Below are 15,693 nucleotides of genomic sequence, written 5' to 3'. Positions count from 1 at the left end.
CAAAGATATTTTCCAAAACAGAGGAACTAAAGAATAAATCTGCCACCAAGACATACCTGGCTGTATTCAGAAGGGATCACATACTGAGCACATCTAGCAGTCTTTGCTTAAAAAGAGAGTCTACCAGCGCCTTATCGCAGCACTCAGTTGCCACCTCCCCATTTCTATAGCTAAATGCACCCAATGTAGCAAAGCAGCTGCATCATTTACGGTTCATTAGGAGGCAGAAATGACACAGCAAGCGGACGGGAGTTTTTCTTCATTACTTCTAGACTTACTCGTTCCTTTAATCCACATACTTTGCTTTCTGATGGATAGAACTAGACCAATTCATCAAAATCAGAATGATTCCTCTTAGGAATGTTTTTCCCTATCATACTTCAAGATTTGTTTCCAGACTTCACGTAATACTGAATTTTGCTGGATCAGGTTGTTAGTACACTTTTGTTAATAGCAGACTTAAAATTCCTCACATGCCAATTAATATTGCTCAGTAGAGCATCCCATGCTTGTACTCAGGATGAGTATGGAAGCTTTCCGTTGGAGGAACTGAAAACCTCAAAAGATACCTTAAAAAGGCCAAAATTTACTGCAGAATTGACAAAAATATCTCCTGAGGTCTGCAATTTATTTTTTTTTTTAATTGTGCTCACTGGTCCCGGTGCTTGAGTGAATTTGGACTAGATTCTATCCAACTTCTCTTTGCCTTGTTTGCTTAGGAGACACTCATGTTTCAACTGAGTTACATCTGCGCACAGATTTTTGTTGTGAGTTATAAACTTTCATTCAAATGCAGAAGAATCTCGAAAGCCAAAATCATTTCCATTTTCCAAACAGACCTTTACAATTGTGGAAAAAATGTCCCCCCTCCAGAAGACTACTGACAACAGCCTCCACTCCTAACTTGAACTACCTCCAAGTCCAGATCACTGAAGCTGAAACAAATGCACTGATTTTGACTCACAGTATCACACCAAGTCAGTGTAACAAATCAAGCACATGCTAAATAACTGAATTTTTACATATCTAACTTCGCCTTCCACAAGGATGAATCAGCTCAGCAGCAATGTCACGTCAGCAGCAAAATACAATAGAGTAAAACACAGAAGAATGTGTCTTGCAAATGCCATCAAAATACATAGAGCAAGTTGCCTGCATTTGTGTTTCACGAATGATCAGAGAATCCTGACATCTGAATATCAGGGAGGTGAGCTGGAGGTTGGATGCATTACACCACCCACACCATCCCCACCAGCAGGGCTCTTCTCTTGCCTACGAACAGATTCAGATTGTTTGGGCTACTGTGCTGCAGCAAAACTACTTCCAAGAATTCAAATGAGAAAAGGGTTGGCAATTTAATTCTGAATTAAAAAAAAAAATAAAATAAAAATGCCATCTGTTAAATATAAACTGACAGGAGTGAATTCTTTCTGTCTCTGTGTTCTTCATTGACCCTTTCTTTGCTTTTCTGAATAATAAGCACGATGAATTTTGGGAAGGGTTCAGAGGAGATTACTGATAGTACAGTGAGGACTGTGTCCTACGCCAGAAGCCTAAATAAAAAGAAATGGAGCAAATGGAATGAATGACAACTGCAAATTTGCAATCACAGAAATGGTCAATAAATGCTGTTTGACAGCCTGGACAGTAAATCACCCAGAGTAAAAGTGCTCATGCCATGACAGGGGGCAAATGAAAGAGAAAACCATCAGTCTGTTGTCAGGGGCAAGTTTGAAGGCCCAAATTTGAAGTGCAATGGAAACCGGGTGAGGAAAGGGAAATAGAATAACAGCATGGAAAGGTGCCCCTCTATCTCATTTCAGATGGAAGCAAAGGGAGAAAACAACAAATAGAGTGTTTCTGATTTCCTGCATCAGTGCCTGACCTGGCTCAGTTCCCTTCCAAGGTGTGCTGGAAAGAAGCTGCACACATCAGGTACCAAATCCAATGAAACAGGCACAAGCTCCACGTTAATAAAACTGATTTTTAAACCACTGCTATTTTTATGGCTAGACAAGGTCAGAGACTCTGTCCCTTCATCTGTTTTCATCTACAGGCTTGGAGTCTATTTGACTCTCACTTGGAGTTATTCCTGATTTCACTCTGGGCTGCACAACAAAAGCATAAGCAGCTCCCTTAGATCCCCGTGCCCATGGTTACTCCCACCTAAATAGGATGGTCACAGTGCGTGTTTTTAGGGCTTTATCTGTCACTTGACAACACTTCCACTTACCCACTGCTCAGATAAACACTAAAATTAGATGCCGTGCAGAGGTCTGGCTTACCAAACTTATCACTCCTCTGTCACTGTGTCCTCTTGTCCACAGTCTTCCTAGAGCCGGACCAGAAGAGCCCACGCATACATCCAGCTGCACATGTACAATGTGCAGCCACACTCAGCAGCTAGTCACGGCCATGTGGCACATGAAAGAGAAGCTGGGTACAACCTTCAGAGGCAAAACCACCTGCCTGGACAGGGCAGCTCACATCCTGCAACGAGCAGAGAGCTGGGAACAGGCAGCCTCTTAGCACGGTGCTGCCCCGACACCTCAGCACTTCTGGCAGACGTTCGCCTGTAGCAGCACCAGGTGACTCATATCAAAAGGGAAATGACAGCAAGATCTTTGAAACCAAGGTCCTGCTTTCTACATTAGAATGAAAAATAAGTATTTTCCTCCAGACTATGGCTGTTGTGGGATTTTTTTCCTTTTATCTTAATAATCAAGCTGGGGCTTTTTTGCATATCTTCAGGATTGAGCACAACATATCTGGTTCCTCACCGGACCCGTTTATGACAAATTTCACTGCTGATATTTAATGCTGCTTCTAGCAGCCAAGTTTTGTCACTCAGTATGTGTTCAGGCTTCCCACCTGGCTGAGCTGCTGCAGTGCTCTCACAGGTGTCAGCCTATGAGACTTCCCTGAAAGGAGAAAGATTTCAAATTGCTGATACTTGAGAGGAAAGAGGACTTGTGCCCCTAAAAGAAGAGGCACCGAGCACCACACACCACATTTTTCAGAGACATGCTGCCTTTCTCAGGATTCTCACACAGAAAGCACATGAATATAGAAGACAATACAGGGGGTGAGTTATCCTAAGGGACCACCAGCATCTCTGAGCAGAATCCTGGTCTATAAAATTGCCTTCTCCTCTCATTGCTTACAACAGGCACACACACACACAAGGCATCATCCATCTACTTTCATGCCTCGTCTTCCCCTTTCACTGCATTCCCATTTGTGCAGTTACACATCAGGTATCCTGAGGAGCAGGGAGGAGAAGGTCCTTTGCAAAGCCAGTTCCTTGCATTAGTGCTCACTAAGGATTGTGACAAACCTTTACAAACAAACCATGGGGGGGGGGGGAGGAAACACAAAATAAATTATCTTGAAAATGATGCGTTACCATTTTTTCTATGTGTTTTCCCATCGGGCTGCTTCCTAGTGTGGATTCTCATGTTGTTGTTTTAATAGTGTGAGTGATTTGATCAGCGGTTGTTGTTTGCTAGATCTCAAACTATTAACATATATTTTAGAGGTATCAAAACTGTAGATGAAAATGTTTGAAGTTGAAAAACACCGGCTATTGAAAAAAGTTAAAACCATCTATGAAATTTCCAATATTTACTTTTTCCTTCAAAATAGAGCAAAATAATGAAGATTTTCTTTGTAATTTCATTTAACTGAAGTCTATTTTTTACCCTGTAAAACCAGGAGCAAGTATAGCATTATTCTCAGTGTGCACAAGCTACTTTTAATTAGCTGCACTTCTGTGTTAAGTTTAGCTATGAGATTTTTGCATGCTTCTAAATATACAGTTGGGTTATTTAATTTATAGTTCATGCTGTCTGATGATCACAGAACAAGACTTTTTCTTTTTTTTTTTTTTAAAGAAAAAGCTTTATTTTAGTAAGATATGGCCAAGATGATTAAAGTTGAAAAGAATAACTTCCAGTAAGTGCATATAAAATGAACTCAGCAATTCTCTCTAACCTTCCCATTAGTTACATTGACTAAATATTATTGCCAAAGGCACTTTGCAGGGTAAGCTGGCTGTATGTCTGCACTGCCTATGCTGCAGCAAGGCACCTGTGTTCAAGAAGGCATATAAATTCAAAAACATTAGGCTTTTGAAGCACTCTCTGGGTTGTAATCGTGTAGTTCGGATGCATCTTCTGAATTCAAGACACCTAAAGAATCGCTAGTCAGTGTATAGCTGGAGAAGTGGCACAGCCCCAAACACTGTGCTTACAGCTCATGGCCGGTGTGATGCTGGAACCAGCAGGACCCTGAAAACTAGATGCAACAGGGCCACAGAGTAAAGAGCCATGATGGCATTGCAATGTGGACACTAAACAGCCATGGTCAGGTAACAGCTGCTGGGCTTGACAAGACTACAGTAACACCCAAGGTGAGAGTGCTCACAAGTATGAGCCATTTGGGGTCAGATAACAGCCCTAAATCACACAGAAATCACAGACTTGGTCAGTAACACTAGCATGAACAAAATGCTCATAGCAGACATCCCAAAAAACTGATCAAGGATTGCACAAGCTGACACCATCCTCCACGTCGCTCCGCACACTGAGGAGCTCATGGATATCCCCAGCCCAGCTGAGCATGGCTTTGTCAGAAAGCAACTGCTTCATTCTAGGCTGAGGACAAGGCAGACGGCTGCAGGTTCACACACCTTCATGCTCCAACTGATGGTAGCTGCAGGAACAGACTGGTGCCAAGCTAGGAAGGCAGTGGGGTAATATGAATTTGGCATAGACAGAGGACGATGACCACCCTCTCCTGCTGGACTGAGGAGTCTTGGACCTGATGCTGTTCCAGACTTTCTGCCAGCTCATTTAGCCCACAGCCCAGCCCTGCAAGCAAATCCTACCAGGGGCTGCTGGTGTCACTCAGCCAGAAACAACATGAGGTGACAGACCTCGGTTCAGTAGGAATGGCATAAATACAGACATGTAACTGGCACAGGAGCTGCTACTGGCATGTGAACCAGATGGCTCCTCACCACCATGAGGTCACGTCAGCTCTCCTACCTGCAGTTCTGACTTCCCCAAGTCCCCTGCAAAATAACTGAACCTCTGCTGCCTTTCCTGTCTTGCCAGTAACTTCACAGGAAAATACATCTGTCATTTGCCATTAGGATATAATTAGAGATGCTTATAAAGGGTAGTGGTGAGGTGGCCCTTGAGTCTGCGTGGTTCAGAGATGCCAGGCATGGCACAAACACTGTCAGAGGCCTGGGAGACTGCAAGCAAGTATTGCTGCAGCTATCAACCATGTGAAGTTGAATGCTTGGGTCCAGCCAGTGCTTCAGCCACGAGTGCACAGCCTGAAAACTGCCCTTAAAGGGCAGCATTTTATTTCACAGTTCAATAGAACCACAGACAATATAACTAAAAATAAATAAATAAATAAAAATAAGGCTGAGGTGGCTGTTCGTGTTATGCGTTGGAAATTTTGAGTCAGTTTAACTTTTGGTCCTTTGATTCTAACACCAAGTTACTTCCCTGAAAACCACCCAAGTATGAAGACACACAGAACACTAACAGAGGCTTTTGTCTCCATCCAAATCACATTCTATTAGTTAATGCTGTTCAGCTTGTGACATCTTAGCTGCCTGAGATGCAGCTCTACTGAAGTCATAGACACTGAAAGTGCACAGCTAAAGCTGGCAGAGAATCTGGCCTCGTATCCGTTGGTATTTTGGTTATTTTTTTGCCCACAAAAAAGACAAAAAAGCAAGAATTTTAGAAGCCAGATAATGAGAGTTCAACATTGTCTGGGAAAAGGTAAGTAGCAGAATTGAGATGACTTTACCTTTGACAAGACTGAAAAGTATAATCACATTTTGGACATCCAATAGACAAATTCAGCAACTGAAAGGTTAACAAAATAATGCATTTATTTGCTTTTCTATCACTTCATCTGATCTGAGTGACAAAGGAAATATATTAGAAAATTTTAGGCCAAGCTCTGTTCTGAAATCAACATTAATAGAGAGTACTGCTTAAAAACAGATATCATGCCAGTCTAGCATCTCTGTGAATATCAATATTTATCCAGTATTTGTAAGATCAAGAAAAAATTCAGGACATTCATTCCCCAGAAGCACCTCTGCAAACGCAACAAGCAGTAACCTCTGTTCCAGGTTTTGACTCAAATCAGATAAAAGTGTTGAGCTGATGCTGGAAGGAAACTAGTGATTACTAACACCACAAGTAATTTCTCTAAGACCAGCATCCAACTTATGATGAGCTGATGAGAAAGTTTCCAGCAGTTCTTCATGCAAGTTGCCTCTGCCATATGCATTTCCCCTCCCTATGTAGAGGAAATTAGTTCTGACAAAAGTAAATTATATTAGAGAATCTATATTATTTATCTTATTTAGATGAATTTTTTTTTCTCTCATCTGTATGAGCTGTGAACTCAGTGTCACTTTATTTAGATGACTGGGAGGTAAACCTTGCATTTTAATGAATTTCACTATGGAAGATTAAATTTAAAAAATACAGAGTTTACGTAGAAAAAAAAGTTAAGACATTATTCTAATTCATCTCAAACACAGATGGAGAAATTCTCCAGAGAAAAATCCCAGTTGTGAATCTGCACTGCAGACCTCTACTACATACTGACGTCAGAGGGAGTTCCATGCAGCAGATGTTTGCAGACTGTGCAACAAAAATCTGCAATGCAGATAACAGATCCGCAATGCAGATCAGACACGAGGATTTTACTCACAGAGTGATAATTTACCTTCACCCTCCCCAGTACAGAATCACAAGAAACCTGAAGCTGAAGGGACCTCTGGAGAACACCACTCCAACCACCCTCACTCAAAGCAGGGTCGACTACAGCAAGGTGCCCAATATTGCCTCCAGCTGTATTTTGAATACCTCCAATGATGAAGTCTCCACAACTTCTCTGGACAACCTGCATCAATGTTTGGTCATCCTCACAGAAATAAAGAAAAGCTGTTTATTTATGTTGTCTTGTATTTCATTTTTTGCCCTCTGCCTCTTGTCCTGTCACCGTCCACTACTGAGTAGAGGATGACTCCCTCTCGTGCATTCCCTCGTATCAGGAATTTATATCTGTAAGTTTCCCCCAAGCTTTCTTTCCTTCAGGATGAACGCTGAAGCTCTTCTAGCCTCCCTTTGTTTGTCAGCTGCTCCAGTCATTTAATCCTCTTCATGGCCCTTAACTGGACTCACTGCACACATGCCCATGTCTCCCTTGTAGCTGGGATCTGTCACACTAATGCTGAGAAGAGGGACTATCTGACCAGCTGGTCATTCTCTTTCTCCTTCAAGCCAGGAGACTGTTGGTCTTCTTCACTGCAATGATACATTGCTGGTTTGTGGTCTAAAGAGGACCACCAGCTTCTTCTCAGCCAGGTAGCTCCCAGCATGTACTAGTGCATGGGTTGTTCCTCACTGGGTGAAGGACTTTGCCCTTCCTTCATGGACTGCATGAGGTTCCATCCCTTTGAATTGCAGCACACCCACTACTCTACTGTTCCTTCAATCTGAGAATTTGCTGAGAGCAGAGCATGCTCCATCATTCGGGTCACAGAAGATAAACAGAGTAAATCAAAGTTGCCTGAGCTGTAACACGGCCATTCCAGGCGATCTTCGCGAAACATAATGAATCAATTTGCGCTATTATAAACTTCTCATGAGTTATTTTTGAACTGTTTTAAAAAGAATGAAACATGTAATGGGAAATCTGAGGTTAACCTCACTTGAAGTCAGAAAAAAATTGAAATGAGTTTAAAGAAGACCAACATGGTTGACATTCTGCTGCAGTACAAAAGTAAGCAGCCTGTATTCTGTTGACACCAGTGAGTAATTTCTGTAAGAAATGAGTGTAGCTTTGCTAGCATAAGAGCTGATATATCAGGATAGCAAAATTATTTAGACTACACAATGAATTTCAAGGAGAAAATAAGAAAAAGTGCAATTTATTTCTGAGAACTGATGAAATACGCAAATACGTGAATCTAGAGCAACACAAAAAACCCCCGTGTGTTTCAGGTCATGGCTTGCCAGAACCATCCTGCTCACAAAATGCCTTGCCAGTACAGAAGTCAACATTATAGCAGCAGGGTAAACAAGCAAATAGTTTAAGGCTGTAGTAATTCAAGGTCTGTAAGCTTCATGGAGTTTTTGTGAAAGCCAATGTACATCATTAGAGAGGGAATTTGCTGCATCTAGCCCAGGTTGCTTTGATTAACACTATTTAACAGCATTGCTAATGATTCAGAAAAATAAATAAAGACCAACTCTGCCAAGTTTATTATATTTATAACATTAATCAAAAACATGCAAATTTTAGTTTATGAGCACAGTTTCGAAATATCAAACCACATACTCAACTGCAGCAAGTCAGGAAAACTCCACTGAAGTCAATTGAGTTTTATGCCAGTTTACCCCAAACTTGGCTCACTGTATCTACACTTGACATTAATTCTTTTACTCAAGTACTGCTGATATAGCAGTAATTACATTATGCGCAACTTTAAAACAATTCAGAAAGTTAATAAGCCCTCCAAAGGAAGTAGAGTGCCAGAAGAATCCAATTTTCTCAACATCACATCTTCAGAATGAGTATTACTTTATTACGAATAGCACTGTTCAGAATTAGGGCAGACTTAATTATAAGTGCTACTGGAACCTAGCAGGATAACAAACCATCTCGATTCAGGAGCAAATACTATTGGTGACAAGTCTATGATAAAAAAAAAAAAAAAAAAAAAAAAAAAAAAAAAAAAATCAATCCTGATGTGCAGAGTAGTGGGAACAGAAATACATTCTTAATCATAGATGCTGCAACTGCAGACACTCTAAGTGATCTAAATGATGCTTGCATGCATCGTTTAAAAGGAAAAGAACTTTTGAGGGTTTTCCTTTTTCCAATAAATGCTCTTCAGTAGCTGTTACTTAAAAGAAACACATCTTCGTAGTTTGGTCCCTTCTCAGCTGAGCTGAGAGAAAATTTGCTCTGACAAGGAGCCGTATTAAACTAAGTGCTCACATAAAAAATGACAAATTTACAAGAGAAGGAATTTCTGGGCAGCAGCCTCAGGTCAATTTCCGCTCTCAAACAATGGCCTTTCAACCAAAAGAAGATAGAAGTTTTTGTTGTTGTTGTTGTTGTTGTTGTTTTTTTGCCATAGCAAGATCAGTACTGACAGCAAATTTAGAATACAGGCCTGGTTTCAAGACAACTTAAATCAATTCGTAAAGTTTAGATCAATTTATAAAGTTCAGATGAAAACCAAGGAACACATGATAGTTTTAGCAGTCTTGCTGTGAATACTTCAGTAGCTTCGGAGCCAAACATTATTGGAACTAAAAATAAATGTCCCAGTCTGCAAACTACAGACACTCTGATGGCTCTGACATCAGCGAGTGCTGAGCACTCAGATGGATAGTGTGATAATTTCCAAATGAGACCTTTCTATTACATAAAATAGTTTCTAGAAATTGCCAGCAGGCAGCTCAACTTGCAAATACCAGATAAAGAACAGCCATTAGAAAGTTATGTGGGAAAGGGGTGCTGCCAGTTCACAGCAGCTTCTCTTACCTAGATGTTACTAAGGTCTGCAAAATCACTGGCCAGCTGGACTGCAAATCCATGGCAACAGCATTTGGGGCAAAATATGGTGGTTACCAAAAATCATTTTGCATAGGGCAATAAGAAAACAGACAAAACTTTCACCGGAAATCAGTGAGTCAAAAAGTGCAAACAGAAAACTCCGAAAAGCCAAGAGCAAGCCATAGCCTGGCATCAATTGCATTACTCTGGGAATCAACAGCTCGACCTATTGGATAGGTGACACCTGCAATAGGTACAGTGATTTCCAGTGTGTCCAAGATAAATACTTAGAATAGATTCTCTGTTGAGTTTCATTGAAGTCTGAAGCTTGTATTTAAATACAAAAATCACTTCTAAAATACCTTTTTCTTATACAGAATGTAGTTCCATCTTCAGATTTGATTGTCATACTCCAGTAGCTGGAGCTAAGAATCACTTTTTTCTCCTTCCCTTCGAAGCTCTTCACTTTCAGAAGAAGTGTGGGACATTAATGGAGATTAAGGTCTTATCCAACAGCCTCAAGATTATCCTGAGTAATTTTGTAATCCTGTTGTTGCTATTCACTTCAAAATATTCCTGAGTTTTTTTACTTACAGGTTTCCTACTCTCAAAACAAAACAAAATCTGTCCCTTACTGGATTGAATTTGAATTCACCACATCCTTTGGGAAAACACCGCATTATAACATACCAATCAACTTCATTGCTGTCAGCCAGGCGTTTAAAAGCTGGGGAAATTGCTTCGGAATTTCTTTTGAGTGCCTTTTAATGTTTTTGTTTACACAAATTTTTAAAGTTTCAGCACCTGATTAGTGAAAGACTTCCATCTCTGCTCATCGCACTCTTACACAGCCAAGATTAAGAAAGCCACTATCCTGTTTTCTCACTGGGAATAAAAGACTGTGAAAATCTTAATTTAATAACAGAATGAACAACTTATGGCCTTCAGGACACATACAGGCTGCCAGAGCAATAAGTCTGTTCCAGAGCCTACATTCCCTCCTCCCAAGCACTGTTCAAGTACAGCTCACAGTCTGGAGGAACTGGCCAAGTGGCCCACAGCTCCTTTCCATGGCTACTTTTCCTGGAAGCCGAGCTCTCCATCCCCATTAGGTGAGGGTGCATCAGGTTCAGTTTGCATCAGAAAGCCCAGATCCCTGAACACGCACAGGAAGATCATGCTGGGTGTAACCCCAGTGTAAGAGGCAATGACGTACAGATACTGGAGTGACTGCAGTCTACCAGGGAGATCTAAAGTACCTGTGAGATGTCTACTGTTCTGTTACATACAGCTTAACTTGATCAGTAGATTAAATTGTTGTTAATGGGAAGGCTGAGAATCATACAGTATTTTCCTTAGAAAAAGGACAGCCAGTTTTCTGTCAGGAAGCTGGCTAAAGATAATAGGAATTGCAAGGCCTTCCAGACTGATATTAGTATGTAAAGACTATTAGTTATCTCTACTGTAAGTGATTAAATAGTGCATTAAGTACTTCCTTAGCAGGATAAAGACAATCCTTAACTTCATGCATTTTCCTATACACAACTGCACACTCAATTTATTCTCTAAACCTGCAAGGAATGCAGGGCCAGCAAGCACAGAAAGCTGACCAATTAATCTTATTTGTGCACACACACCCTGGAACAGCCTTGTGTCACACAGACATTTGAGACTCGGGTTGTACAGCTTTGATTTAAAAATGCCTGCCCTGTGTGCATAGTGGTGGCTAGCATCATTACTGCCAAGGACTAGGGATGATTTTTAAGCTTACAGAGCCAGAACTGGAAGCCTCATGCAGCTGCTAGGCAAATGCTCAGTTTATTAAAGGTCAAGATTCAGGTGATATACATCAGGCAGACATGTATGGTCAAGGAGATACTCTGTCCAGTCGTCTAAGCAGGACTTCTTTACCACCAGGACGGCGCTCATCCAAGGAATATCAGCTCAAAGTCTTGTTCCTACTTTGGAAGTGGGTTTGTGCCCTACCTTTAGGATGTACAGCTGTGCTTGGACGCCCACAGCACATCTGAATTTCTCAGCTTGGGTCATTTGATGTTCCTGATATTTACAGGAACAGAATTGCCGGGCTTTGCTTGTCATCAATAATACATCTATCCTATGAAGAACAAGAAGACTGTGATATATTAAAAAAAAAAAAATTAAAAAAAATAATACATAAAAGAGAGGTTCATTTCTATTTCAACTGCCTTAGAGAAAAAAAAAAAACACCGCCTTCCTTCCAAATCCATGTGGATATGTGTGATGATAGATGATGAAACCTTTGAACAGTAACTGGTATAAATCTTTCTTTTCTGATCATCCCCTGTCTGACACATAAATCTCTATCTACCAAGAAATGAGTGCATAGCTCTCACAAAGTATAACACGCACCTAGAAAAGAGGCACACTTAAAAGAGAGAAGAGAGATTAATGATGTGGAGCCATTTCCTTAATGAACAGAACAATTTTCACTTCCCATTCATCCTAATGAGTATCAATAAGTAACAAGAATAAGCAACAGGTTTGAATAGAACACAGATTGATTTAAGTTTAATGCACGTAAAGAGCATTATAATAAGTCTGAATTGAAAAAGATGTTGAGAAAGATGGTTTTCAGAGATATAGCTTACATTTTAATGTTTAGCATGCCCTGGATCTGCTGTAGATGGGTATAAAAACCAACGAGAAAGCATAATTCATGTTTCCAGCCTTGCACAGTAGGTCTTGTTGGCTTTTATCAAGTTAAGACAAATAAGACTTCTCTCTCATTTTTGTGTTTAAAATATAATTTATTATATATATATATTATTATTTTTTTTTTAAGAACAAAATCTAATTAAAAATGCAGGCAATAAAGAAATGAATCCTAGACACAGATTTATTGGGCAGAAGAAGGAAGGAAGAGCTTTAGTCTATCACATATATGCACTTATATGCACATATATGCACATATATAGTTATGGCTCTCTTGACTTTCAGACCCCCCAGATACCAGCTTAGGTAGTTGTAGGCAAGCTTTGGTGCCTCCCAGTATCAAAAAGTGACCAGGTCCCTCTCCACCACATAACTGGAGACTAAACTCTCACTAAGACTCCAGCAAGGTGGCAGGAAGGAAGATCCCTGTCCCTGTTCTCACTGATGCTAGCTCAAGCCACCCCAAGTTCCTCCTGTTAGATAGAGCCAGCTGGACCAGCCTGCAATTGCAGACCAGCTTCAGCTGTCACAGAGACCTGGAACCAGGATGGGAGGCTGACTGAATGTTTTGGCTCTGAAGAGCATCTTCAGGTCCTTCCAAGAACATTCCAGTAACCTTCTACCACAGCATTTCTTCTGCCACCAGATCCAGCATAGCTGCTGCATCACTCACCACTCATAGGCACCACCAACAGTCACCAGCCCAGGTGCTGGACTCAAAATGGTGTTCTCTCCTGTACGTCAAAACCAAATGAGTCTAGGAAAAAATCATGACAACTTGGAGCCTTTAAAAATAAGATCATGGCTCTTGTAATTGTGTATTATATATTAGTGCGAAGAAAGACAGTGGATGTACCAAATCTGTCACATGAAGTGCAAGCCAAGCTAATAACTTCTATGTGTAAATATAATTTTTTCATTGTCAAAAGGGGATAATCCTTCATTCTCAACGTTTCCACCACATTTTCCATGTAAAATTCCAGTCAGCATCTCCTCTGCCTTTACTAAACAAAAAGAGTAAATGTCAGTGAGAATGGATTTCAAAATCAGTAAGTACTGCAGCAATATAATTTGTCAAGATACAGAATTACTTTGATTATTTGCTCAATACAATACTGAAAACAACAAAGTCCTGCAAATTCCTGCAATTTGCTTTTCAGGAAGGTATTTGACCTTGTTAACACCAATTGTAAGTTTGTTACTGTCTTTGAGATAGTGAATAAAAATTGTAGAAGACAATTAGAATACTTTTTAACTAAGCAGAGAACATCCACTATACTGATTTGGTGTGCAGAGAGGGGGCTGTTTAATTTCTTTTTGCTTTACATCATAAAGATGGTTTACTATTGCACGAAAAGTAAGACTGAAAAGACTGAAACAATCAAAACAATCACATTCTTCCTTTTATGTTTATATCCATTTCAGTCTCATATCTTGATGTGGCACAAAATCAAATATAGCTCTCCTCCTAATTGTCCAAGCTACAGAACAATAAGTACTACACAGTAGAATACAAGATCTAATACCAAAGGTGCTAACTGGGATTTCATGCTGCTTATATGTATTCACATAAAAAGAGATGCAATCACAAGGAAGCGTGACTCATTTGACACCAGAGAGACATTTTGTTTTTAACAATGCATGAAAGGGATAGTATTGCCATATACTGCTCGAACAGCAGTGAGTCAAAAGCAGTAAGGGAACTGCTGCATTTTATGGTTTGTAGCAGTCACGTTAGAAAAACTCATCTGGTCCTTCTCACCATGAAATCAGTTCTTATAAACCCAATATTGCCCGCCACAGATCCTGAAGTTCAGCCACCAGGGTTGTAATTATTACATGCAAATCCCAAATGCAATGAAATAGCTAGATCTTCCACCAGCATCTAGTAAACAAGAAATAAGGGAAGTCTGTAACTGGCAGGTAACGACTGGCACCCAGACGTGCCAGTCACACTGTGTCAAGGCTGCACTTGAAGATCAATACACACAGAAGACCCCAATGAATCAAACATGGAAAAAAAAAAAAATGGGACTGCTTCCTAAGTTCCAATTCACATTACAGTATCAACAAGATTCTAAGCTGAATGAAAACATAATTGTGTTATTATTTTTTTGTGTGTCTTTCAGACAATAATTGCAAGGTGCTTTTGCCTTCAACTCCTGTCTATGGCTCAAACACACACAATGCTTCTACTCTTTATAAAATTAGACAGTTATGATTTCCCTTTATAAAAGTCCAAACAATGCCACATTGTATAGTAACTTCTATACTGATGAAATATAAAGGTTTGTAATGATTATGAAGTTATTTACATCACATTAGCAAAACTACCTTGCTAAATTAAATTTTCCAATTCATCAGTACTTATTATACTACTTACAACCTCACTTCTAAGAGTCAACCCTACTCACAGAATCAGATCACGCCATTTGAAATGCCATGACATTATTTTGTCACGCAAAATGGTTGAAATTATCTTTATGATGGCAAAGTAAGGATTGCTGCTACACAGAATTTGTTGCGAGAAGAGAAAGCTAAAAAGAGCTCTTGAAACAGATTCGAAATCTCAAAAGCACAGAGTGTTTAAAAGCCATTAAATGTCACAGGTCATAATAAAAGGGGGAATCAGGGTTCTGGAACTCTTGTCCTGAATCATTTCAACAGAAATATTGAAGAACCGTAACATGATTTAAGATTATGGGATTTATTTTTATAGGCTGACATAAATTGACTTGCTGTTAATTTATTTTTTTTTTCAACATCAAACAGTATAAACAAGATAACTGAAATTACTGCCTCATATAATGACTTTAATAAGAATCTTCAAAATCATGGTTATACAAAGAGAAATAAGTTTGAGAGACTGAGTTACAAAACAAATAAAAAAAAAATCACTTTAACAGAAATTTATCCAAAACAAAACAAAAAAAATCACTTCATGCTTGCGCACACGTGTGTTGGTTATAAAAGAAAACTCGAACATAGTTTTCAGAAAAAGTTGCTAAAAAGCACTTGGAAAAGATCTGTTTTGCCACACTTTATTTCTGGGCACACCACTGCTCACGTTTTGGTCAAAGACCCACTACAAGCACACAGCTTCTCCATTTTACCTTATTTTCAGAAAACGTGCCAATAAGCATCTTTATTGACAACTTTACATCCACTTGATTAAATGAGAGAAAAATCCAGAAATTGATCTCTCTCATACTTTACAACAGCAGCAATTGCTCGTTTACAAGTCCCTGGCCAGAAGCCTTCTCCTGGACAAAACAAATCAATGCTCGACAGTTCTCAAGACATTACATTAACAAAGAGAAAGGTGTAGCGCTCCCTTGCATCAGTAAAGCACCATCTGACCTGAAGTGCAAGCTTTCATCACTAAAA

At 39.8% G+C, this 15,693-nt stretch overlaps 1 protein-coding gene across 7 annotated transcripts in view; it reads right to left on the bottom strand.

Moving 5' to 3' along the window:
* PDE1C (phosphodiesterase 1C) overlaps window positions 1–15,693 on the bottom strand; it is a 343,427-nt gene that overhangs the window by 219,118 nt on the left and 108,616 nt on the right. The window lies entirely within an intron of this gene.

Source organism: Meleagris gallopavo, chromosome 6, assembly GCF_905368555.1.
Source record: "Meleagris gallopavo chromosome 6, MGAL_WU_HG_1.1, whole genome shotgun sequence".
Classification (NCBI taxonomy): domain Eukaryota; kingdom Metazoa; phylum Chordata; class Aves; order Galliformes; family Phasianidae; genus Meleagris; species Meleagris gallopavo.
This window is presented reverse-complemented; position numbering and strand designations above follow the sequence as displayed.